We start from the raw sequence: 27,013 nt of genomic DNA, 5'->3' as shown, positions 1-27,013 counted from the left end.
CTGTTTTTTGCTCATTCCTTGCACTTTTATTATTGGTTGCATGCCTTCTCCATTTTTCTTATTGGCTGCATGTAGATTGCATAGAAAATAGAAAAGATTTGATCTTATCACTTAAATCCTTCAAGATTCGTCATATGTCGACCATGAAAATGGTTTACATTTGAATCAGTGAAGTTACAAACTCATATGTACATTCTGTGTTACTCAACACTTACTGATTCTTGATGCTCAGCATCATCTATGACTTGACACCTAAATATTACTCAGCACTTGTATCATGCTTGGCACCTGAAGTCACTCAACACTTGATCTTCACTCGGCACCTGAATGTTACTCAACACTTCATCTTCACTCGGCACCTGAAGATCACTTGGCACTTGATTGATTTCCTAACTTGGCACAAGCTATGGTTCGGCAAACATAGTGTACTTGGCTTCAATATAGAAATTAGTTAAGTTGTGTTGGCACTCAAATGTCAAAACCATTCTAAGACTAACACTACCAACATGTCCAACTTGCAAAAAAAAAAAAATCATCAGACAACACCTTTTTTATGCTCTCGAAAGATTCTTTTAATGAAAATAATAATAAAATTATTAATTGACAGAAACTGATCTTAAAACTCTGAGTTTTTTACTTGAGGTTGTTGACATTGACATCAACCTCAAATAAATTGCTTCAAATTCTTTTATTTGCTCCCAAAATTTTTTTATAATGAAAAATCATGCAAAAAACATTAAATTTTGAAAATTGCTCAAAAAAATCTATTTTTATTCTATAGCATGGTGACATCAATAGAAATCTCCAAAAAACATTTCAGCTCTTAGTTATTTTATTTGCACCCAAAATATACATTTTTTAATGAAAAAGCATGCAAAAAATATAAAAAATTGTAAATTGCTAAAAAAAACATGAATTTTTTATTGTAACATGGAAATATGAACAATAACCTCCAAAAATAATTTCATCTATTAATTCTTTTATTTGCTCCCAAAATATTTTTTAATGAAAAAACATGCAAAAAATATAAAAATCTTAAGTTGGTCAAAAAAATCTGAATTTTTTTACTGTAGGTAGCCAACATCAAAAGAAACCTCCAAAAAAAGATTGAGCTTCTTATTATTTCATTTTCTTTGAATATAATTCTTTTAATGTAAAATTATAAAAGAATTATAAAGTTTACAAATTGATCCAAAAAGTCTACTTTTTTCTTTGTAGGCTCCTGATATCAACCTTGACCTACAACACTCAAAAAATTACATAAATTAATCACAAAAACATAAAAGTGTTAGATAATCCTTTAGTCCTTTAAAAAAGAAAAAAATGAATTTTGGATAGCGAATCTAATGTAGGAGCATCCTGGGTTGACATGTTATCATGCTCATTTGTGTTCATTCTACTAGTTGTTTCCGAGTTGCAATCATTGCTGAGTTGCAACAATTGTCGAATGCTAGTAATTTTGCAATGTCTGTTGAGTTGTAGTTATCCCATGTAATGTTAACATTTAGATTAGCATGTTATCCCATCTCACTCTATAATGTGTGCCAAGTTCCATAGTGTGTGCCAAGCTATCCTCTATGTGTCGAGTTATCCATAATTGGCCAAGTGTTCCTTCATTTGCCAAGTGAACTTGTTGATGCCAAGTGCCAACATTTTGGATGAGTTTTTTGCATTTTGGTTCTTAATGGGAGATGACTTACAAGATTAAATTTCATCACAACTTTTATGATAAGATCTTGTCTTGGGATGTGTACATACCATTTTAGGGTTGGCCTTTCTATTTGTAATGCTCTAGAATCTTTTGTAAGCTATTTTGGCAAGTATAAATAGGGTGTTTAGGTTTAGAGTTAGGGCAAATTTTGGAGGACTAAGAATTTTTTGCATGTGTTAGGGATTGCAAATTTGAAGCTGGATCATGGATCTTGAATGTATTTTGTGTCTGACCGTAGCTCAGAAGGCCTTACAGCTAGGCATGTATGCTAATATTTTGATGAATCAATAAAATAATCTTGTTCTCTCTCTGTGGTGCTGTTCTCTTTGTGTGTTTTCTTACATTGTGTTAAATTTGCAAGATTATTTGGATTGTTGGGTATGCCTTTGGTCTTAGTTCTTCTTACCCTTCTTGCATTAGAAATGACCCATTTGCGGGGTCTCACCTAGCATGACAAAATGCGTGCATTAGAATTAGGATGCAAAAGATATATAGCTAGATCCAAACATCTAACAAACTAAATCAATTAAAAAACATATATGATGAACTAATAGGGAAACTCAAACAACAAGTATGCAAACCTTGTACCTATGTAACTTCCTTGATGCATTTATGTGGTCATGATTATGGATTTGTGCTCAATTGTATGCTCGATCCTTCAACAATGGATGGATTTGATAGATGGATACATAAAAATTTGAATATCACCTAATCAAACTTTGAAATTAATTAGCTCTCAAAATGAGATTTTGTGAGGAGAAAAGGGTTCACTTTCTAGGTAATTTGGTGAGGAGGAGATAAGAATTCATGATGGATAGCTAATTGAGTGAGGTGTGAGATAGGCTTCAGTTAACTAAGATAGGTGGAGGAGGTGGAATTCTATGTTTCAAGATGAATAAGGGAGATGTGGAATGAGAGTGGACTTGGGTTTGAGTTAGAGGCAATATATCATGCCATAATTTATGCAAGTGATTTGGAGAGAGATTTTACACATGGAAGAGGAGGTGATGTCTTTTAGTTAAGGTGGGTGAGGTGGATCAATTGACTATATGATGTGGGAGGTGGATGGATTTGTTGGAGAAAAAGTTGCAGGGTGATCTTAATGAATTATTAAATTAAAATGAAATTTATTGGTGTATGAAATTTTAATTAATTAAATAATTTATTTAATTAAAGGAAGAATATTTGGTTCATGAGATTTAATTGATTAAAAGAGGAATATTTAGTACATGAGATTTAATTAATTAAATAAATTTTTTAATTAAGGAAGGAATATTTAGTGCATGAGTTGAGTTTGGGTAACTGCTGGTTTAAAGAATGAGTTTTTGGTGGAGAAATTTAATTAATTAAATAGATAGGGATTTTATAGATTAAATTAAATAGGTTTTTCATTTATTTAATTTAATAGAGGAATGAGGATTTTATTAATAAATTAGACTATTGGTTGTCTATTAATTTATTAATTGGGCTATAATTAATTAATTAGGGTACAACACTAAAATAATTTAGATGATGACTAAAATCGATTATGAGTTTATGTGATTAGATTTAGATGTCTACAATTATGCCTATGAATGATTTTTATTTGTTGTTAAGGAGGCCCTGATAGTTTTATTGTCATGTAGTACATGATGGGTATTCAAATACCCATTCTTTAGCAAAGGATGGAGTGTGATAAAAGCTAAATCCATTAAATGAAACAAAAGAAAAGATGTAGTAATACCAAAATATGATTAGTTGATGTAATGAAGTTTCTAGAAGGCATGAGGCATTAGCATGTCTATTTTTATTTAATTCTAAAAGTTGGTAAAGAGGAAGTAGAAGATGTACCTATAAAAGTTCCAAATTTGTTGAATGAGTTTCAAGATATTATATCCAATAATCTGTCAAATGGGTTTCCACCCATAAGAAAGATCAATCATCAAGCATACCTGATTCTAGGAGTTACTTTTCCAAATAAGGTGATATTGAAAATTTTCTCAACACCCCCCTTATGATTCATGACAAGGGCTTAATCACCTCCTATGTACTATAATTTGATTCACCGTATCAAGCATTGATAGATTAGTCTTTTGGTGCAACGACAACCCCACTCTAACAAGTGGTACCATAGCTTGGTCACAAAATTGAATCCTCAAACCCTTAGGTAATGCTAAGGGGGAGATTATTTGAAAATTTTTCACTACTCCCTTAAGGATTTGTGACAAGGGCTTAATTGCCTCATGTATACTATAAGTTGAGTGGTTATATTATTCATTTATAGATTGGTCTTTTGGTACAATGACAACCCCATTCTAACAAGTAGTATTAGAGCTTGGCCACATGTTCAAATCCTCATAGACTCAAGTAATTCTAAGGGGAAGATTGTTGGAAATTTTTTCTATGCTCCCCTTAGAATTAATGACAAGGGATTAAACACCTCATGTGTACAATAAGTTGAGTGGTTGTCTTGGGCATTGATTGATCAATCTTTTGGTGCAAGAACAACCCACTCTAATAGGTGACACATAGAATGGTGCCAGTAGAATGAGGAGAGTTGAATAGATTAGTGCAAAAGTTATTGTAAAAGGGGTTGCTATGAGAGAGTCTAAGTATATGTTTTGTACCAAAAGTATTAGCACCAGATAAAAATAAATAATGAAGGATGTGTATGCTTTCTCAAGATATCACCAAGATCACTATCAAGTATAGATTTACCTTGCTAAGGATGGATCATATCATATATTTTTTTGAGTGGATTTTTTATTTCAAAAAGATAGATTTGAAGAGTAGATACCACCTATCATGCTCAAATATTATTGGACAAAACAAACAAAAAAAAATCCAACATAAGCACTTATCTTGTACATTGCAAACACTTCTTTCATTATCAATATCAACATAGTTATATTTCAACTCAAATGTGTAATTAATTAATCTAGTAGTTAAACCTAGCAATTTAAAGAATTGTTAGTGTATTTTTGTGTGTGTTTTGTCCATTAATATTTGGGCATGAAACCAAAAAATCTAGATTTTACAAGGAGATGAGAGAAAGATAGCCTTCAAGACAAAGAAGGGCTTGTATGAGTGGTTAGTCATGCCCTTTGGACTAACCAATGCACTAAGCACATTCATACAACTCATGAATGAGGTATTTTCATAAATTTTGGTAAGTTCTTCATTGTTTACTTAGATGATATTTTGATCTTTTGTAAGACAATGGAAGAGAATATAATGCATATTCTTAATGTCTTTAAGAGGTTAAGGAATTTTTTATAGATTAATATAAGGACGTGCAATTTGTGAAGGAGTTAGTATATCTAAGATTTTTAGTACCAGTAGAAGGTCTCAAACTTGAGCTAGATAAGATGGAGGTTATTATTGAATGGTCTACTTGAAGGAGTGCTAGTGATGTAAGATCTTTTAATGGTTTGGCTAATTTCTACATAAATTTTATTAAAAACTTTGGGAGTGTCTTTAAACCCTCAACTAAAACAAGAACAAGGGATAGGAAAGAGTTTAAGTGGACTAGATGAGTAGAAAAGAATTTTGAATTATTGAAAAAAAAAAAAAATATAAAAACCTATTTTAGCACTTCCATATTTTAATAAGGTTGTTCAAGTAGACATTTATGCTATTGGTAATGCTACTTGAGTTGTCTTGAGTCAAGAAGATAGAGCCCTTTGTTAAATCAATAAAGTTTTGAATGATGCCAAAAGATAATAGTTTATTTATGATCAATAATTTTATGCTATAGTTAAGGCATTGAAGAAATAATGACGCTACCTTTTACCTAAGGAGTTTCTTTTTTTAATTTACTAATCATGAAGCTTTGTAATATTTGAATAGTTAAGGAAAAATGAATTATAGGCCTTTGAAATGGGTTTATTTTTTATAGTTACAAATTTATTTTGAAAAATAAGAGTCAAAAGTCTAATAGGGTTGTAGATTCTCTTAGCAAAAGACAAGTTTTTTTGATAAAGATGTAGATTGAGGTTGTTGGGTTCAAGGAACTCAAGAGTTTGTATGTAGAGGATCCTAATTTTGGTAAATCTTGGAAAGCTTGTACAAGACCTTATACTCTAGACATAACCAGGTGTTTTGAATTTATAATCCAAGATGGTATGTTATTTAAAGGTAGTTAATTGTGCATTCCAAGGAGTTCTATGTGGTAGAATCTCATTAAAGAAAAATATAGTGGAGGGCTAGATGAACATTTTGATCAAGATAAAACCATTTCTCTAGTTAGTGAGAATTATTACTAGGCATAGCTATAACAAGATGCAAAAAAAATTGTATAGAGTTACATAATATGTTAGATGAAAAAGTATCGACCATTACTTGTACTAGAGAAGCCATGAGAGGATATTAGTATGATTTTTGTTTTTGATTTATTGAGAAATCAAAGAGGGCTTCATTCAATTTTTTTGGCGGTTGACATGTTTTGAAGGATGCCACATTTCATTCCTTATAAGAAGACTAACAATATTGTTCATATTACAAAATTATTTTTCAGAGAAGTGGTGAGACTACATGGTTTATGAAAGAGCATAGTTTTAGATCATGATACCAAGTTCATTGGGTACCTCTAGAGAACATTATATGGAAGAATAAAAAATATATTTGAAGATTTTGTCAACACATCATCCATAAATTGATAGATAGATAGAAGTAGTGAATATGAGTTTGGGAATCCTATTGAGATGCTTAGTTGGAGATGTTAGAATGAATGCTGAGGGTATTCCTTTTGGGGAGTATCCTAAGATTTCTTGGAATAATCAGGGATATTGTTAGCATGATTGACATTTTGCGTATATGACTGCTCTTATCATACATGTCAACATAGTATTGCTTTTTTAAATATTGATAGAGTAGGAAATAGAGAACAAGGTCGTACAAATTGTGTATTGATGATTAGGTCGAGTATAGTTGAGGATATGTTCTATAGTATGTCTTGATGACATGGATAAGTATGCGTGAAGAGAGTCAAAGATGTGAGATTGATGATTTACAGAGGACAATGTGGAAATAGAGCACCAGAGAAGTGGTTTATGGTGTTTGGATTGTATCTCTTAATAGGGATAGAATCATGATGAACAAAGATAGATAGTGGTAGTAGATAGCTTGATAATGACATCAGTGAGTGTATGAGGTCTAAGGTTGCACATATGAGAATTTGTATTTACTATGAGCCGAAAGTGTTTTGTAATTGTGAAAAGATCTAATGAATTGTAATATTTTAATGAGGTCCTATTATAATTAATTGCGAAAGCCTCAAGGTGGACTCAAAAAATTATTATGAGGATATGGTATAAAGGAAGGTTATTTTCCTTGTGGTAAAGAGTGTGATGAATGTAAATAAGTGTATTGGATATGTAGAGTTGGTAAATGCATGTAAGAGATTGAAGGGATTAGTGTGATGTGAATTTGAAGATCTAGTTTTGATATCTAAGAAGGTATTTTGTGTGGTATTGGCATAGTAAGAGGATAGAGAAAGAGTTTGAGTTGTGGAGTTCAATTTCATTTCTATTATTCTAAAAGGAATAATACAAAGACTAGTTGGATAGTGAGTTTGATGGTCTTTCCTCTAAAGTTGTTAGGATAGTGGGTGCATCTACCTTCTATAACTCCTAATAGGGTTGGAATCTCCTAACATGAATTCAAATTATCCTAATAGGGATTGATATGTACTTAATGTATTTCATTGTCTCCTAATAGAGTCCATCCTCTTATAAGGAACATTTATATTAGTACATAATTTTGTGGGTACCATTCCCACTAGGGTTTTCCTTTTGATCAAGACTTTCCCTAGTTAATATATCTAGTGATATTGTGTATGTGTATCTTCTTATAGTTGCTCATTATAGTGTTCACATGTGTAAGGTTTAATAAGGTTGATAAAAGTTATATTGATCCGATAACTGATTCACCCCCACTCTCTTAGTTAACTTAGTGGAATTTACTTTCTAACAATTGGTATTAGAGCATTAGGACCTTGAAGGAAGATCTTAGAAACTTAAGGAGATAAATGGTAGGTCATTTCAGAAAAGAAAGTCCTAAGTTTGATGGAGTTAACTATGACATCTAGAAAGAGAAGATGAAGACACATCCACTATGTGTGGGTCTAGGATATTGGTCAATGAAAAAGAATGAGAAGAAGATTATAGAAGGAAGAAAAGTAAAAGAATGTAGTGAAGATGAAATAGATCTATTTATGTGCAATATACTAGTCAGAGAAGCATTATTGTCAACCCTTCTTAAAAATGAATATAGTTAGGTAAAATGCTTAGCAACACCTCATAAAATTTGGACAACTTTGGAATCTACTTTTGAAGGTGGTAAGCTTGCTAAGAGAATTAGATTACAAAATTAGATATGTTTGTTTCAAGATGCTAAGATGATGGAAGATGAATCTATAAGAAGCTATATTGGTAGAATATCAAAAGTTGTTGCAGGAATGAAGTCTTGTAATGGATCTAAAGGTGAAGATTAGATAATATGGAAAATCTTGAAAACCTTGACATCACCATTCAAGTAGATAGTATAGATGTTTGAGAAAGTGATACCAAGCATTGAGAAGTTTACCATAGAGGCTCTTCTTAAAAGATTGGAAGTAGCATGAGTGAGCTTGAAGCAAGATGAAGATTTACCTAGAGTGGAAACCACTTTTAGTACATTAAGTGTTCAACCTTACTTGTGAAGAAGTGCAAGCACCAACATGGATTATGCACTAGTAGTTGATCCAAATTTGATGAGGACAAAAGGATTGAAGAAGAAACTTCTATGCTTGTAAGGAGAGAACTAGAAAGTAAGAGAATCTTTAAATATTGGACTTGTAATTAATTTGATCATTATACTTTTAAGTGTCCTAAAATAGAGAAAAATTATAAGAAGAATTTCAAGTCTAGAAGGCCTAGAGATTTTTAATATGCAAATGAAGATGATGAGTCTGATGAGAGAGTTTAGAGTGAAAGTGGTGATAAGTTAGGATTTGTAGCTATAAAAGAAGAAAATCCTAAAATAGAAGTTACAAAATAGAAAACCTTATTTTCATAGGTTGAAAAGAATGCTGATTGGATCATAGAGAGTGGTTATTTACATCATATGACTAGTGACATGAATTTTTTTGTTAAGTTCAATAGTCATGATAGAAGTATTGTCAACATTGGTAACAATGCAACTTTTCATATAAAGGGAATAGGATCTATTACTCTTGATAGGAAGACTAATGTAGATGATGTATACTTTGTTGATGAATTGAAGCATAAGTTGTTCATATTTGGAGATTTGGTTGATAAGGGATATACGTTTAAAAATTATAGAGAAGACATGCATTAACAAGGATAACAATGGTAAGTTGATTTGCACTAGTACAAGATCTAGAGGTAATTTTTTTCAGTTGAACTCTACATAGTTGAAATGTTTGCTTGTAAAATTTGATAATAGTTGGTTATGACATAGAAGGTTTTGTCATATAAACAATGATAGTATTTTAAAGGCTATTAGTACATTTTTTGTTAGATATTTACCAAAAAATGTGAAGCCTACTAATATTCTGTGCAAGGAATGTGTTATGGCTAAATAGAAGAAAATCTTTTTTCCTAGGAATAAGTTTACTACAACAAAAATTTTTGGAGATTGTTGATACATATATGAGTGGTCCTACTCAGACAAGAGGATTTAATGGTGAAAGGTACTTCATGATTATTGTTGATGATTTTACTAGGATGATGTGGGTAGTATTCCTTAAAGAAAATTTTGAAGCATTCAAAAAGTTTAAGTTATTTAAGAATAGAGTTGAGAATGAGTATAGATTAAGGATTAAATGTTTAATATAAGATAGAGGTGGAGATTTTACCTTGAATGTGTTTAAAATGTTTTGTGAAGTGAATGCAATTAGATACAACTATTAACACTTAATATTCCTAAGAAGAATGGAGTTGTTGAGAGAAGAAATAGGTATGTGAAAGAAGTAGCTAGAGGGAGGGAGATATTATTTCTCTATTATTGATGTTTGAGAATGATTTATCAAAGAAATTTTGGAGAGAATAATTCAATACACTAGTATTTACCATGAATAGAGTGTAGATCAAAAATGGTATCAATAAGATACCTTGTGAACTTTGGTTTGGACATGCACCATCAAAGAAGTATTTTGGAATTTTAAGAAGTAAATGTTATATCAAGAGAAATAATGACATTGGTAAATTTGATGCAAGAAATGATGGTATGTTCCTTGGTTATTTATTGAAAATAAAAGGTCATAGATCTTCTAATTAAAGTAATAAGATTATTGTTGAGTGCGCAAATATGAAAGTGGATGAAAATTGTGGAGTCAAAAAGAGAACAATGGATTAGAATTCTAATGATGAAGAAGTTAATCCTAAGACAATCATAGGGAATGTTGAAACTTTTATTGAGACTAAAAATGATTTGCATAATGATATTCAATTTGTATAATAGAGAGAAGAACCAAGATAAGAACCTAGAGAAGAACTAAGAATTGAGTCATTGGCACCTATTCTAAACATGAACTTGACAAAGAATCATCCCCCTAATAAGATTATTGAAAGAAAGGAAAAATGAGTTATGACAAGAAATAAAGTACATGAAGGATTGTGTTTGATTTCTCAAGTTTAACCAAAGAGTTCAAATGAGGCATGCAAGGATGATAAATGGATTCAAGCAATGGAGGAAGAACTAGATTAGATTGTGAACAATGACATATGGGAATTGGTTCCTAGACCCAAAGATAAGAATTTTAGTGGAACTAAATGAATTTTTAGAAACATGATGAATGAACATGGAGAGGTTGTAAGAAATAAATCAATATTGATATATAAAAAAATTCAAAGTAATAAAGTATATATTATGAAGAGATATTTTCCTGTATTGCCAAAACTGAGGCAGTAAGGATATTCTTGGCTTCTGTAGCAAGTAAGAAGTTCAAAGTGTATCAGATGGATGTGAAGTCAACATTTTTAAATGGTGAGATTGATGAAGAATTCTACATTGATAAGAATGAAGGATTTCCTTTGACAATAGAAGGAGAGATACTATGCAAGTTAAAGAAATAATTGTATGGACAAAAATAAACACCTAGAACCTGGTATGCAAGGTTAGACAAGTATTTGGAAAAGTTGGGTTTTTCTAAAGGTACTATAGATAGTAATTTATATATGAAAGAAATTAAAGATGACTTGTTGATTATTGTGATATTTGTGGATGACATAATCTTTGGAGGTAGTGATGAAGCAAGGGAGAAATTTTCTAATGAAAAGAAGAATGAATTTGAGGTGAGTAAGTTTGGTGAGATGAAATATTTCTTAGGTTTATAGACCCTACATAATAGTGATTCTATTTTCCTATCACAAACTAAGTATTTGAAAGACTTATTGAAAATATTTGACTTGGAAAGTTGTAAGCCTATTGGTACACCTATGAAAATTGGTCACACATTGTCTAGCAAAGATGAGACACCTACACTTGAGCAGAAGTATAGATCAATGGTTGGAGGTTTGTAATATTTGACTTACACCATAATAGATAAAGAAAATGTAGTTGGTATAGTAGGAAGATTTCAAGTAGACCCTAAGAAATTACACTATGCAATAGTAAAGAGAATATTTAGATATTTGAAGGGTGTGCCTAATTTTGGCTTGTAGTATAGAAGATCAAATGACCTTACTCTTTGTGCATATATTGATGTAGATTGGATAGCAAGTATGGATGAAAAAAAATGGACTAGTGGAGTATTTCTCCTTGGAGGAAGATTGGTTTCTTGGTTGAGCAAGAAATAATATTTTATTTCATAGAGTACAATAGAAAAAAAGTATGTAGTAGCAAAAAAAAATTGTAATAAGATCATGTGATGAAACATATGCTGAAACATATTGGGATAGAGTTTTTAGAACCTATTATCATACTTGTAATAATAAAAGTACAGTGAGCATGTCTAAGAATCTTGTGTTACACTCTAAGACTAAGCACAAATCGATTAAGTATAATGTTATGAGAAAGAAAGTTGCAGAGAAATAAATTAGATTAGAGTATGTGAATATGAAAGAGAAGATTGTAAATATTTTAATAAAGCCTTTTCCTAAGGATACATTTAAGTATTTTTGAGGTATGCTTGTAGTTATTCTCATGCTAGCATATGAGTAGATGATGTAGAGTGTGCATCAATCCATTGGTACATAATATTGTTATTTATTTGGATTGAATGCTAATGCTTCCTATATGGGGGAGTATCTGTAGTTGAGTAGAGTCACTAAGGACTCTTGATAGTTAGCATGAAATGGTGTCTTTGGACACGTGATTTGGTTGAGGACTTTAAGAAGATGATTTCCATAATAATGCCTTTGTCATTGATGTCAATGGGGGAGATATTTCTTGAAAGAACATCTTTTAATAGTATGTGGGAGATCTATATATGGGAGAAAACATATGGGAGAGAATTATTTCTTAGATAGTGATATTAATGGGGAAGTATATCAATGGGGGAGAAGTGTGAACAATTGATTTCATCCATGTAATAATGAGGAAGAATATATGGAGAGTTGTTCCTATGAGTTTCAAATTTCAAAAGATGAGAGCAACAACAAAAACAAAGTTTGATTTGGTGTTCTTGGAGCTTAGATGTTTTTCGTCTATGTTGCCATCAATGCCAAAGGGGGAGATTTTTAGCATGAATTTTGATGGTATTACTTTGGGGGATTATCCTTAGCATCGCTAGAATAATTAGGGAGATTATTAGCGTAATTGACATGTTGCATTCATGACTATGTTTGTCATTGATGTTAACATACTATTATTTCAATAAAGACTCGCAAAGTAGAAGACAGAGAATGAGGTTTCACAAATAGTGAATTGATAATGAGGTCAAGTGTAGTTGAGGATATGTTCTATAGCATGTCTTTATGATTTGGACAAGTGTGCATGTAGAAAGTTTAAGACACGTGGGAGTTATTCATGATTTACAAAGGACAATGTGCAAATAGAGTACTTGAGTAATGGTTTATGATGTTTAGATTGTATCTCTTAACAATGATAGAATTGTGATGAGTGAAGTTAGATAGTAATAGTAGATATCTTGATGATAAAGGTAGTGAGTGTGTGAGGTCTAATCTCACATGTGTGAGAGTTTGTATTTCCTATGAACCAACAATATTTTGTAGTTGCAAAAAGATGTAATAAATTGTAATATTTCAATGAGGTTTTATTATAATTAATTAGGAAAGCCTCAAGGCTGACTTAGAGAATTATTTTGAGGATTTGGTATAAGGAAGGTTATCTTCCTTGTAGTGAAGAGTGTGATGGATGTAAGTAAGAGACCTTGTATTGGAGATGAAAAGTTGGTAAAAGCATGTAAACAATCATAGGGATCAATGTGATCCAAATTTGAAGATATGGTTTTGAGAACTAAGAAGGTATTTGGTGCGATATTGGCATAGTAAGAGGATAGAGAAAGATTTTGAGATGTAGAGTTCAATTTCATTCCTATTATTCTAAAAGGAATAATACAAAGACCAATTGGACATTGAGTTCGATGGTCTTTCCCTTGAAGCTCTTTGGACATTGGGCCCATTTTCTTTCTACAAATCCTAAGAGGGTTGGAAAAAATCATATTAGGGTTGGAATCTCCTAATAGGAATTCAAAGTCTCCTAATAGGGAATGATATATATTGAGTGTATTTCATTGGATCCTAATTAAGTCCATCCTCTTATAGGGAATATTTATATTAATACATCATTTTTTGGGTACCATTCCCTCTGGGGTTTTCCCTCTGATCAAGGGTTTCTCTAGTTAACATATTTAGTGTTATTGTGTATGTGTATCTTCTTATGATTTATGATTATATTTTTCACATGATTAATTTTTAATAAGGTTGATAAAAGTTATATTGATTTGATATCTGATTCACCTTGCACACCCTCTTAGTTATCTTGGTGGACTTTACTTTCTAACACGATATAAACTAAATGGATGAGATTTGGTTTTACAACTTGTAGAATTTACATACAATAATTATGTTAATAGGATCATTGTAATAATCATTCCATATAATATATGAAATAGTCCTAGAAATGTGTCTAAATTAAGCCAGTCTGACAAAGGGGAGACATCTAGAGCCGAAGTTGAAAAATTTGAAAAAAAGTTGAAGGACTTGAATGAGGAGGTGAAAAAGAACATTAATTAAATGAAAGCACAATAAAAGGCTAAGGAATATGAGAAAATTAGGTATAAGGAATTTTAGATTATAGATGAAGTCATGGTTCATTTTAGAAAGGCAATATTTCCAATGGGAACATATAATTAGTTGGAAATGAATATGTTTGGATTATGCAAGATACTAAAGAATGGTGACTCTATAAGTGCATATGAAGTAGAATTTCCCAATAAATTGTATAGTTAACCAATGTTTAACATTTCAGTTTGAATAGAGTTATGAAGGAGGTTTTGAAGATGAGGTCATAGAAGAATAGTGGAGTATTATGAAAACTACTTCAACTGCAAAACAATTTGAAGATATTTTCAAGCAGTCATGTTGGAAAAGAAAAAGAAATAAGGCATATGGAGAATATATGGTCAAATCAAAAGGAATACCTATTGAAAATTCATCATGGCTAACAAGGGAGGAGGCTCACCATATTAGTTTTCTTCTAAATACCTTAGATGTGAGAAGGTCACTTCTATTGTTATGTGGAGCCTAATCAGACTCAAGGGTTAATTTTTTCTACTTCCTTTGGTGTAGTTTCCCCATAGTTTTTCTACAACAATTTGGGGGCAGTGCCCCTTGCAAGGTCTAGAAGAAGTGCCCAAGGATGAGTCCTATGGTAGTACCCTAGACATGACCCCTATCACAATATAGAGCAAGGTAAGAGGGAAACACCCTCAAGGCCATAAATGACTTAATTATTATAAAATATATCATAATTTATTTTTCTATTGGACAACATATTCTAGCCCTAATTTTTAAAGCAACATAAGTTTTGTATAAAATGGCTTAGGGTTAGGAGTTTTATGATGTATGATGATTTAGTAGCTTGTTGTGACAATATTGAGTTGCAAGGGATTGAAAATTATAATCAAATTGAAATCACTAGATAATAATATTGGAGTCACTATTTGGTGGATGTAGCTCAGAGATTGGGTGAACCATGTTAAATCTTTATAATTTTTTTTTATCTCATGTGTTCTTTATTCCTTTGTGATATTGGTTATATTCACATGTAATTTCTATTTTTGTCTCTCTAATCTTAACAGTGGTATTAAAGTGAGGTTATTTTAGCTATCCTCTATAGGCAAGTCTCATAGTTAATTGGGAGTCTCATGGTTGAGTGGGAGTAATGGAAGATAAGAGTAAGCTAAAGGTTAATAAGTTTAATGGGTAGAACTAGTTATGGAAAATGAAAATGGAGGAATGTCTTTATTAAAGGGATTTGTAGGGGATATTGGGAGGAAAATCCAAGAAAGAAGAAAATATGATAGATGAGGACCAAGATATTTTGGAGAGAAAGGAACTTGGAACTATTTTTTTATGCCTAGCATAATCGATGACATTTAATATGACAAAAGAGAAGACAATGGAAGAGTCCATAGAAACCCTAGAAAATTTATATGATAAGACTTCCACTTCAAATAAGGTATTTCTCATGAAACATTTATTTAATATAAAGATGGTTGAAGGTTGGTCTATTTTTAATCATTTAAATGAGTTTAATATGGTTATCAATTAGTTATTTTTTGTTAATGTCAATTCTGATGAAGAAATTAGGCTCTCTTGATTGTGTTCTTTGCCTAAAAGCTAGAATGACTTGGTAATGAATGTAACTTTATTTCTATTTTGAATACCCTAAGATTTGATGATTTTATTGGTGTTATTCTAAGTGAGGAAACTCATAGTAAAATATTAGGTGGATCTATAATAGGAAGTTTCTTGAATACACAAAGTAGAGACACATGAATAAGAGAGGAAACAATTCTGGAAATTGTGGGAAATCAAACAGAAAGAGATCTCAATCCATAGGACCAAGAAATTGTCAGTACTATGAGAAACTAGACCATAAGAAGAAATATTTTTGGACTTGAAAGAAAAATGGAGGAGATAAATAAGAAGGGAAAATGAGGCAAACAAGGTAAGTAATAAATCTGAAGAGGATGCTTTGCATATTTTGTTAGAAAATGTTGATGATTCACAGGTTTTATTTCATACTACACCCCATAGAAGTTATTTTCTTGATTATGTCCAAGGGGATATTGACCTAGTTTATTTGGGAGATGATTAACACTATTAGATTTTTGGAAAGGGAAGAATTAAGATTAAGTCACAAAATGTGAATCATTGGCTACTAGATGATGCATGTTCCAAAAATGAGTAAGAAGATAGTTTCATTAGAGCCAGGGATAACTTTAAGAACACCCCCACACTAGAGAAAATAAAAATAAAAAAATAGTGGCAAATCAAACATTAGTTTCAAGGGAAAAAATAAATTTCTATTGGAATTTTTTTTCAATGTCACAAAAAGTTTAATGTTAGATGTGAATTGTCTTTGACCATTACAAAATTTCATAAAATTGAGGTAATTTTATCCCTTTAGATACAAAGGGTATATATAGTATATGGGAATTTTTCCCATTCATTGGAAAAAAAAATGTATATATATGTATTGCATTAGGCAATTTTTCCTTTCTATTGAAAAAAAATATATAATGTGTTAGCAAATGTGGTTAGATGACACGTATGTGGAATATCTTATTGCATTTATGATATGGTTGAATGCGTTTGAAAAAAACATTCTTTAAATTGTAGACATCTTTCTCAGTGGTTGCTATTATTTGAAAAGTAGTTGGTTACCAAAAATGGGACTCCCTATAGAAGAGGGATCGTCAAATGAAAATCCAAGCCCTATTGTCAACCTAGATTTGTTTGTGGATGAGGATGAGGAACAAAGTGATCTTACTACTGGGCTTATTACAGCTTCACAAGTTTTCTTTGCTAATCTTAGGGATGCCATCAAAGAGCTCAAAAAGGGGATGGAAAATGTAGACCTCCAAATGATGTTTGTTGAAATGGGTCTCAACCCTTCTAATTTTGAAGAACAAATTGCAAATGTGGTGGAATAACAAAAAATGAACTTCAACACTTTTGGGATGTTTTGAAGGATAAAAGTAGTGTTACATAAAGAATCATTCATTTAGTTAGGGTTTATTTTTTGAAATATATTATCAAAAGTGTATGATTTTTAAATGTACTAGTTTGAAGCTTTGTTGCTACCATTTTTGTGGGAAACCACAACAATAATTGGTATACTATAGTCTATATATATAGATGTATGAAGATGAAATATAAAGAAGATGCAAAGAATATAATGCAAAGTAAAACCATTTTTGTTGACATTTGATATTCTAATGGGAATGGTTTTTTTTTCTTGGGCTTTAGTTATTTTATAGTAATTATAAATTCACTTTCTAAAATTGTGTGAGTTGTAATTTCACTTTCTAGTAAGTACTTACTGGTTGGTAGTAGTACATAGCACATATTACACATGTCGCATGCCCAAGAATTGATGTATACAACAATGGATTTTTGGGAAATGTTTCTAATATCATTTCAAATCTCCAACTTACGTGTGTAATAGGAAACATCCATATGTAAACTATCATCTGTTGGATGATAGTATATCGATTATTAAAGGTTTATTTTGGGCCAAACATCTAGAATGAAGCCTTGACCTTATTCAAGTCTCTAGAATGGTGACACATTTCCCTCTAGCCTATACCACTTGTAGTGGATAGTACATACATGTCTTTGTCACTGTTAGTGGCATTTCCTCTTCCATAAGCTTCGCACGCATAACAAATTTTTTGGCACAAACTTGCATTTATGTTGAATATTTGCAAATATTTAATAATTTTATAAAATGAACTATAAGCTAGACAAACAAATATGTAGGGAGTCAGTACCATTTCTCAGCCACTCAACTTATTTATAGGAATTTGAGCTGCTTCTTTCATCATTATTCATCTCATTTTTGGTAGTCAGTAGTATGGTAACAGGTATATACTTTTAGTGCTCATTCAATTTTATTTTGGTTTACTTGGTTGTAGTCTAGTAGAGTGGTAGGCCTTGCTTTGAAGTGAAGATGGACACTTCAATTTTATTGACATGTAAATTGGAAGAGGAATAAAACGCCTTTTTAGGTGAAGTCCCTAATATATCTCTTGTCAATCTATAATGAAGTTGTTCCTACTACAACTACTACTATGAACTTCATTATTCATGCTGTGAAAATGGTTCTGAGGCATCAATTTTTGGAGAATGAGAATAGGTACCATGTCAACACTTACATTACATCCCATTTTCTAGCCTCTCTACTTGACCTCAGAGAAGCAAGGTTCGATATTTTGTTTCTCCCAAGGAAGAATTTTAAAGAAGAATACTTGGGAAATGATATTGGTATTGGTTCTTATGTAGAATTAGGGGTGAGGATCTCTTGGGCAGTTGAAATCCATAAGCTTTTGGAACCTAGATAGAATGTGGCCCTACAACTATTTTTGTTGGGCTTGATTGTTGGGCAGTTGAATCACCATAAGAAATGGGCACTAATTAGCCTTGATTTTCTTTGAAAATGGTATAATCTAGACGAAGTGGCACAAGACAACCCATGGCTAGAATAATTTACAACCTTAGTCTAGTCTTGTGCTTTATACAATGAATAGTATAGTAGTATTAGGGTTTTCCCTTGAAGTCTAGTTTCACTTTCCATTTTATTTTATCAAATTACAGTCATTGTACATGCCTCTAGAGTTTGTAAACTCTACCTCAAATTGTAATTTTCAAGTGAAAATGAATATCAATGAAATTTTTGGAGTTCCATATAAAATTTTATTTCATTGTTATGCTTATGCAATATTTTGTCATTTTCCAAATTTTATATTAAATTGTAAGAGACAAAATATAACATTTAAAATTGAATTAAAATTAACTTATTGAGGTTTCACATTTAACAATCAATTTAATCAATAGTTACTTTTACAATCAGATTTAACTCTCCATTGGATAGGCTTATTTTATAATCAAATTTAAAGTATCATTGAAAAACTATTTCATTTTTTAAAATAGAAATATTCTAATATATTTAAGATCTATGTTAGTAATATTATAAAATTAAAAGGTCATGTTGGGATGACCATTGGATGAACAAAGATCAATGACTTCAGATGATTTTTAGGCCATATTAGGCAACAATTGACTAGCTTTTCCAAAAGTGTTGGAAAGAAGACACATGGAAAACATGATCAAGTGTGAAATCACTGTGTGCATAGTAGCACCATTTGATCAAGTTAGATCAATGACCAACAATTCTTTTTGAGAAAATGTGAGGCACACTCAACCAATTTTATAAATGAAACTAGAAAAAAGACACGTGTAATGTCTAGTCTCTAATAACTAATAAATATGCTATATAAGAACACTCAACTATTCATATTGTAATCAATTTTTAATTAAAATTAAAATTTTATTTAAAACTTTAAGTATGCTATATGAATTAAAATAATTTAATTATACAGTATTAGGTCCTTAAAGTTAATTATATTTTAAGCATCTTCAAAAGCATAAAATAAGATAAATATTTTGTTAATGTAAATGGTTTAGTTTGAAATTCAATGTACATTGCAAAAATGCACTAGTGTTAATAGGAGCTTTTTATTATTATAATATAATAATAATTAATATTATAATTATAATTTAATATGATGATGCAAGTGTTAATATAATAAAGGGGATGCCAACAGTACCATTGGATGAGCAACAATCAATGGATTGAGATGTATTTTAGGCCAATTTGGGCAACACTTAACTCATTTTCCCAAATCACTCCAGAGAGAAGATACACACATGGCATACATGTAATACTAGTGACTATTTGATAATCATTTGGACATGGATGGTGGATATGATACTGACATGTAAGATAAGAAATCAAGTTGACCACCATTTGATCAACTTAGATCAAGGACTCCAAATGAATTTGAGGGTAATTTTGGCAATAGTCAACTTGTATTCACATATTCCTTAGGAAGGGGACATGTGGCATACTTGATGTAATGTCTATTGTAGCATCCGTATCCTTTACAAAGATACACACCATTTAATCAACAAAGACCGAATGGCCTTGGATATATTTTGAACCGATTTCAACTAGAGTAATCTTGCTTTCTTAAATACCATAGAAAGAAGACACCTACCATGAATTGGGTTAGAAAGAAGACATGTGGCATTGACATAGAAAATGGTGTGCTAATGGGACATGTAAAGATTGATGACTAACACCGTTGGAGCATCAAAGATCGACAGTTCAAGATTTGTTTCGAGCTGAATTTGGCTACCTTCAATTTTGTCTCAAAATTTCCCCTGAAAAGAAGTCTTCATAAATTAGTGATAATTATTAAATTTAATCATGAATTATACTATAATGTCATACATTTATGGTTTCACAAATAATTATAATCACAATTGTCCATAGTATAATATATGTTAGAATTAATTACAAATACATGCTCCAATAATTTTCTTTTGTGCATACTGTAAAGTTTAGTTTTCATTATTCAAACTTGGATTTTTTCTATGTGCACAAATTGCCAATCCAAGGACCAAGATTCAATAAAAGTAGTGGAGCTATGAGTATTAGACACCTAGTCTTCTTAGACAATTCACAATATCATAGAAAATAGTTATCAATTATACTTTCAACTTTATGGGTAAGAACTAGTATTCTAATTCATGAACACATTTTTTACTAATCATTTAGTAACTAGCATCGACTATAAAATTTAGGGTTTAATTTCCAATTTATCGTGCATTGTAAGGCTAAATTGTTTACTTTTTAGCAACTATGTAACTAAAAAGTTAAAAATTACAAATACAATTTAGAGCTTAAATGTTATTTGTGTCTATAAATTATAATTTGTGTTTATGTATAGTTTTGTAAATTTTTTAATGATGATGAAAACATACAAAAGGAATGACACTGGCAGTGGAATTGCAACCCAAAAGAAAATACAAGGGACTGAGAAACTAGCTTTTGACATGCACAAAATTGTTAAAACACCAAGTTTTACTAATAAATTCCATGATATTTTGGATCCTATTATCTATGGAAGGAGTATTAAGGCAATCAAATATGAAATTGAAGATAAGTGGAATGATGCACAAAAAGAATCAACATATATTAAATCAAACACCATGATAGGGACCATTGTGTTAAATCTAATTGAAAAGATCATTGAAAGAGGGAGATTGTTGAAGAAGACTATGTGTTTCAATAATTTCTTTGTCACTAATGTCAAACCTACTAATATTTTCTTATAAGATTCAAGTACTATCACTTAGTTGATTGATGAAGAGGATTTGATCAATAAGATGTAACAAAAGTACCTAGAGGAAAGGTTGAGTTATGATAATGTAACGAAGTACAAGGATTAGTTAAGATAGTGATGACATGATGTATTGATAATCTACTTAAGGTTAGAAAGGCTAGTTACACTTAGAAAGTTTAGAAGAGCAAGTTATACAAAGTTTGTCTACCAATCTTTACCGAGTGGATAGTAGGTGCCAAGTAAAGTCAGTGCAAGATGAGCAAAACATTAGTTGGAGCCGAGTAAAAGAAAATTCTAGTAGATGCCGAGAAAAAAAATTGATGTTGGGTAAAGTTTAGTTAATGCCAAGCATCAGTAAACTTGAGTTGATGACAAGTGATTTCATAATAGATGCCGAGCAACGTAGTATGTTTTGAGCATCAGAAGGTTAATAATGCTGAGCTACTACATAATTTTAAAGATTGAAGATTCACTAAATCTAAGCTGACAAGTTTATTTTTCTTGAATTTTTTGAACTAGGTGGAAGATAAGGTTGATGAGCCAGTGGTACAGAATTTGATGTAAACCATTTTTAGGTGAATTTGAATGGATTCTAGAAGAAGTTTCTAGAAGAGATATGAGATACAAGATAGATACATTGTATCCTACCTAATCCATCCAAACCCAAAATTTTGATGATGGAAAATGAGTGGAAAAATATCCTAATTTCCTATTTATAGGAATGTCTGGTCATGAAGCAAAGTTTTCGTGTGCCAAAACATAAAGAACAGAAGGAGTTAAGTGTTTTTATTCATCAAGTGACCTAAGAGAAGAGTCTACAATGGCATGTTAAGGAAGAAGGCTTAAGGAGATAAATGCTTGAAGGGTGAACAAGCTATTAGAGTTTCAAATTATGAAGGACAAGAAAAATTAAGGACTAAATAGAGATCTATATTAGATCAAAGCTCTACTATTACTCTCTAATAATTTTATTAGTCTATGGTAGATCTTTTGAATTAAGGTTGACCTAATAGTCATTTGTAAATCCTTTAACCAGGTAGCATTCCAAGTGAATGGCCTAAAGTCCTCTAACAAGGCTCACTTATAATAGGGTGATTGAAATCCCTTAACTGGGTCACATTTTAGAGTGTGTATTGTAACCTTTAATAGGGTTGGCCTTTCATAGGGAATCACTTTAGAAGAGTGAAAATGAGTAGCATGTTACTGGTGTTTTTTCCCAAATTGTATTTCCATGTAAATCATTATGACAAGTGTGTTGATGAATCTATTATGTTTCATGTGTTACATTTCTGTAAGTTGATTTGACAGTAACCTACAAGTTTTAGTGATTGCATGATCTTATGGATGCATGCAAAAATATGAATGTTTTATGGGTTCACTAAGCTGAGAGAAGTTCTATTTATACATTTGGACATTGGATAATTGATTCACCCCCCTATCAGTTATTCTAAAATATTCCAACAATTTTTATTAGAGCCATTTACTTGAGAGGACTAGTTTGAAGGCACTAGAAGCATAGAAATTGCGATGTCTAAAAGAGAAGTACCCAAGCTCAATAGAGATAACTTTCTTGCATGGAAAATTTTGATGAAGCTTCAATTTGGAGGACTTGGAGATCATCCACAATCTACCATTTCTGTGGAAGATGTTGATCTAGCTAGAGTCCTAACTACTGAAGATATGAAGAAGAAGAAAGAACACAATTAGTTGATGTTGGAGATTACCTCTACCCTAAGCTATGCCAAATTTGATGATATAAAAGGTCTTGATAGTGTAAATAAAATGTAGGATGCCTTAGCCACCATCTATGGAGGAGACAAAAATGTTCAAAGAGCCAAATCTAAGAGCCTTAGGGGTAAGTTTGATGATATGAGAATGGAAGAAGGTGAAAATATTACTTAATATGTTGCTAGAATAAAAGAAGTTATTAGTGCAATAAAAATAACTAGGTCAAATAGACAATGATATTGTGAGAAAAGTCTTGAGAACACTACTTCCTATTTAAGCTATTAGAGTTTCTACAATTCAAGAACTGAGATGCATTCCAGGAAATAATCTAACCCTTGAAGGTTTGGTAGGTAGACTCATTTCTTTTGAGCTATCTAACTTTGATATTTACAAACCTAAGAATCTTGAATCTACTTTCAATGCTAAGCTATTATTGAAAGATTCTGATGAAGTGAAGTAGAAGAAGAAGAAAAAGATAAAATGTGTGTCTAGTGACAATGATACAAATGAGGAAGATGTTGAACAAATGGAAGCACTACTAGAAAAAATATTCCACAGAGGTAAAGAAAAGTTCAAAGCTAAATTACCTATCATTTGTTTCAATTGTAATGAGGTTGGTCATATTTTTGCAAGATGTACATAGAAGAAGAACTATAGAGGTGGTGACAATTATAAGATCAGAAGAGAAGATGATTTAGATAAAGGAAAGAAGTCATGCTACATTGCTGAAGAGGAAACAAAGGATGATATTGATGAACATGATGGTGAAGTGGTGTATGTTGCAATGAAGATGAGACAACTACACTTATGACTTGTGTAAACAAAGATGATAGATGGATCATTGACAGTGGATGTTCACATCACATGACTAGAGATAAAAGTAAGTTCATTATTTTGAAATGTTATGATGGAAATAGTGTAAGATTTGGTAATGATGCACCATGTTTGATAAAAGGAAAAGGTTCTATCAAATCATAGATAAGATTTCATGTGACAATGCTTACTATGTTGAAGGACTAAATTATAACTTGTTGGGTGTGTCACAACTAAACAATCTGGGATGTAAGGTTGAATTTAAAAACAAGATTGCTAAGATATATGACACAAATGGGAAACTAATTAGGAAAGGTGATTATAATAGAAGAATCTATTCTATCTTGATATAGAGGATGCTACTTGTTTTGTTGTAAAAATTGATGATGTATGGCTTTGGCACAAAAGGTTATGTCATGTTAATTTTGATAACTTAGTTAGTATCAATAACATGAAGAAAATTAGAGGTTTTCCTCAGTTGAAGAAGCTTGATAATGTAGTGTGCAAACAGTGTCAGCTAAACAAAATGACAAAGTCAAGTTTTAAGTGTGAAACTTATATCTCTAAAGGAATACTAGAGATTGTTCATACTAACTTGTGTGGACTAATTGAAGTGCAAAGCTACAAGGGAGATAACTACATAGTAATATTTGCTGATGATTACTCTAGGATGATGACAATTATGTTTTTGAAATAGAAATATGATGCTTTTCAAATGTTTAAGTGGTACTTGGAAAGAGTTGAAAAGGAAACAAATAAAATTATGAAATGTTTGAGATCTGATAAAGGAGGAGAATTTACATCAAATGAATTTGAGATGTTCTCTAATGGTAGAGGAAACAAAAGACAAACATCTACCCCTAGAACCCCTCCACAAAGTAGAATAGCTTAAAGGAGAAATAGATCTATAATAGACCATTCTAGAAGACTCATGATGGAGAAGAATGTCGTGTTGAAATACTAGAGAGAAGTTGTAAGTATAGCTATCTATACCTTGAATTGTGTGCAAATCAAGAAAGGTACTCATTCAACACCTTTTGAACTATGGTATGGATATCCACCTAATGTAAACTACTTTAAGGTATTTGGAAGTAAGTGTTACATTCTTAAAGATGTTAGGAATGGGAAGCTTGGTGCAAAAAGTGAAGAAGGTATATTCCTAGGATACTCCACAAGAAATAAAGCCTATAAGTGTTTGAATACTAACACTAACAAAATTATAGAAAGTGCAAATGTGAATTTTGATGAATATATGGAAGTATTTGAGGCTGAACCTATGAAAAAGCCAAAAGAATAAAAATCATTTGTATACTTTTTTGAAGAAATGCCTGCCAAAGAAGATGCAAAAAATCAAGTTTCAAACCAAAAGCAAGTTATAATGACTGTCGAGTCACACCCTATGAATGCCAAGTTGCATTAAAAAATTGAGCTACATTTAGATGTCGAGTTATAGAATGAAGTGGATACACATTCTGATTTTGAGATTAGTACACATGAAGGAGATGTTGAGATACCTGACAGAGATAAACACAATGATTCTAAAATTGAAAGACAAAAATGAAGAAACAAGATCTGAACCAAGATTGTCTAAGTATGTCAAATGACATCATCCTTCTACTCAATTAGAGATAAAGATGCTAGAACAATGAAAAGAAATAGATTGAAAAATGAAACATGTTTTCTAAGCATGAAGGAACCCAAAATAATAAAAAATGTACTAGAAGATGCTGATTGGTACAAAGCCATGGAAGAGGAGATCAAACAAATAGAGAAGAACAAAACATGGAGTCTAGTTCATAGACCATAAGACAAGAATGTGATTGGTACCAAGTGGGTATTTAAAAAAAAGCTAGATGAAAATGGTGAAGTCACAAGAAATAAAGAAAGATTAGTTTGCAAGGGATATGAACAAGAAGAAGGAATTGACTATGGAGAGACATTTGGCCCTATTGCTAGATTGGAAGGAGTTAGAACTCTACTTGCTTATGCTACATAAAAAGGTTACAAAGTTTATCAGATGGATGTTAAATTTGCATTACTAAATGGCATATTAGAGGAATAAGTTTACATAGAAAATCCATAAGGTTTTGTTGATGATTGGTATGTATACTGCACAAAGCTCTATCTAGTTTGAAAAAGGCACCAAGAGCATGGTATGAGAGACTTCATAATTATCTTGTGAAGATTGGATTTGAAAGGAATTATGATAATAGCAATCTATACATAAAGATAGAAAAAGGAAAATGTATTTTTTTAATCTAAAATATTTGTTGTTGATATCATATTTAGATCAAGATGCTTTACATAAGGATTTTGCAAATCAAATGAAGCAAGAATTTGAAATGTCCAAGTTTGGAGAGATCAAATATTTTGTGGGTTTCCAAGTATATCAAATGACATATGCTATATATGTCACTCAGTCATAGTATGTCAAGGAAATATTGAGAACTTTTGGATTAGAGGATTCCAAACTAGTAAGTACACCTATGGTGATAGGACACATGTTATCAGAGAATGATGATTTTGCTGAGATGAACCAAACCATTTATAGGTCTATGATTGGAAAATTGAAATATTTAGTAAATAGAAAACCCCATTATTTGTAGGGATAGTTGTAAGATTCTCTTCTAATACTAGGGAGAATCATTTAATGGCTATGAAGAGAATAATGAGATATCTGAAAGGAACAAAAGAGTTTTCTCTATAATACAAGAAGAATTAAAAGTTTGAATTAAGAGCCTACACTAATGTTGATTGGACTAGAAACATTGATGACAGAAAGAGCATTAGTGGAGGAGCATTTTTCTTAGGTAAAAGACTAGTTACATGGACTAGCAAGAAACAAAGTTGTACTTTAGAATCAACTGCTAAAGTTGAATATGTTGCTACTACTATAAATTGCACAAGTATTGTATGGATCAAGTAGCTACTCAAAGGAATGAAGGAAGAAATAACATAACCAACAATACTTTATTGTTATAATACAAGTGCTATCAATATATCAAAGAATCTAGTGATGCACACAAAGACAAAGTACATTGCAATCAAGTATGATTACTTGAGAGAGTTAGTTCAAGATAAAAAGGTGAAGATGGAATATGTTAACACAAAGGAGCAAATTTTTGATATCTTCACAAAACCATTACCTAAGGATGCTCATGAGCATCTAAGAGGTAAATTAAGGGTGATACCCCTATTAAAGGCTATCTAAGTAAGAAGAGGAGTGCCCTGCATCAAACAAGCTGATATTCATATGTCACAAATTGATGCAGAGGATCTTACTTTAGGATCTACCTAAAGTAATCACATAAATGAAACTTGAAAAAAATTACAAGCAAGGTGATAGAGGGAGAAATTGAAGAAACTACAAAATCCTATATCTACATAATTAAGATGAA

Source organism: Cupressus sempervirens, chromosome 8 (assembly GCF_028749045.1).
Source record: "Cupressus sempervirens isolate cs-2001-9-10 chromosome 8, ASM2874904v1, whole genome shotgun sequence".
Classification (NCBI taxonomy): Eukaryota; Viridiplantae; Streptophyta; class Pinopsida; order Cupressales; family Cupressaceae; genus Cupressus; species Cupressus sempervirens.
Note: the sequence above shows the minus strand (reverse complement) of the source record.